Source organism: Petaurus breviceps, unplaced genomic scaffold, assembly GCF_028583685.1.
Source record: "Petaurus breviceps papuanus isolate PSGF00001 unplaced genomic scaffold, PetGlider_PUasm1.0 90977, whole genome shotgun sequence".
In the NCBI taxonomy this organism is placed as follows: Eukaryota; Metazoa; Chordata; class Mammalia; order Diprotodontia; family Petauridae; genus Petaurus; species Petaurus breviceps.
This window is the reverse complement of record NW_027187391.1, coordinates 32563319-32564684: the sequence shown is the minus strand read 5'-3', so window position 1 is coordinate 32564684 and position 1366 is coordinate 32563319. Positions and strand designations below refer to the sequence as shown.

Below are 1366 nucleotides of genomic sequence, written 5' to 3'. Positions count from 1 at the left end.
ATCTTTAAGGCTCCAGAAAAGGGACTTCTAAGCATTTTGAGTATTTCCTTTGCCATGTTTACTCTCTAAACTTGAAACTACTTTCCCCTGAAATCTGCATGTACTCTGAGAGAGTGTGTCATAGACTTTTAGGGTATTGTTTCTACTAGCTATTCTTACAACATAATCTTAGTAACCACCACTATATAAAAACAAATTTAGGTGTTCTTCTGCTGACCTTCAATCTCCTCCAAAGTCACTGCCCTTTACCGATGAGCCATGGCCTCCTGGAATTTCTTTGCCAGGGACAATTGGAAGATGAATGGGGACAAGAAGTGTCTGGGAGGGCTCATCCCTATGATCAATGGGGCCAAGGTGCCTGCCAACACCAAAGTGGTATGTGGAGCCCCTGCTTTCTACCTTGACTTTGTTCATCAGAAATGAGATGCAAAAATTGGTGTAGCTGCTCAGAACTGCTACAAAGTGGCCAAGGGTGCATTTACTGGGGAGCCCTGCCACGATTAAGGACTGTGGGGCCAACTGGGTGATCCTAGGACATTCTGAAAGGAGACATATCTTTGGGGAGTCAGATGAGCTCACTGGGCAGAAGGTAGCCCATGCTTTGTCAGAAGGCCTAGGAGTGATTGCCTGTATTGGTGAGAAGTTGGATGAAAGAAAATTTGGAATCACTGAGAAGGTTGTTTTGGACCAGACCAAGGCCATTGCAGATAATGTGAAGGACTGGTGCAAAGTCATCCTAGCCTATGAACCAGTCTGGGATATTGGTATACCCCAGCAGGCCCAGGAGATGCATGAGAAGCTTCTGTGCTGGCTTAAGACCCCTGTCTCAGAACCTGTATCACAATCTACCAGGATCATTTATGGAGGCTCTGTGACTGGGGCCAACTGTAAGGATCTGGCCTGCCAGCTTGATGTGGATGGCTTCCTGGTGGGTGGAACTTCCCTTAAGCCTGAATTCCTGGACATCATCCAAGCCAAAAGCTGAGCCCTTCATGTGGCCTTCTGACTCCCTTACATGCGGAGCTGGGAAAAGGCCACACAAATCTGGTTTACCCCTCCCCCTCCCATGTGATTGTGATGCTGATTCCCCTCCCTCCACGATCCAATTCAAGCTATACCTTCCTCCACTGCCCCAGTTCTCAGCTCCTCAGCCCTTCCTCCAATGGACCAGGCCTTTTTCCACTTATTGTAAATTTGAAGGAAAACAAAAAACAAATCTAGCTATTTAATATCAAATGATAATCATGGTGGAGAATACATTAATGGGGGTTTATGATATACCTAATACTAGAAAAACCATCCCAAGCCCTCAGGAGTATCCCTACTGCCCTGAGAAGTGGTAGCCTTGCTCTGGGGACCCATCTAG

General features: G+C 46.6%; 1 pseudogene; it reads left to right on the top strand.

Moving 5' to 3' along the window:
- The first annotated feature begins 224 nt into the window (after positions 1 to 224).
- LOC138153226 (triosephosphate isomerase pseudogene) lies at positions 225 to 1121 on the top strand (annotated as a pseudogene).
- Positions 1122 to 1366: the final 245 nt, after the last annotated feature.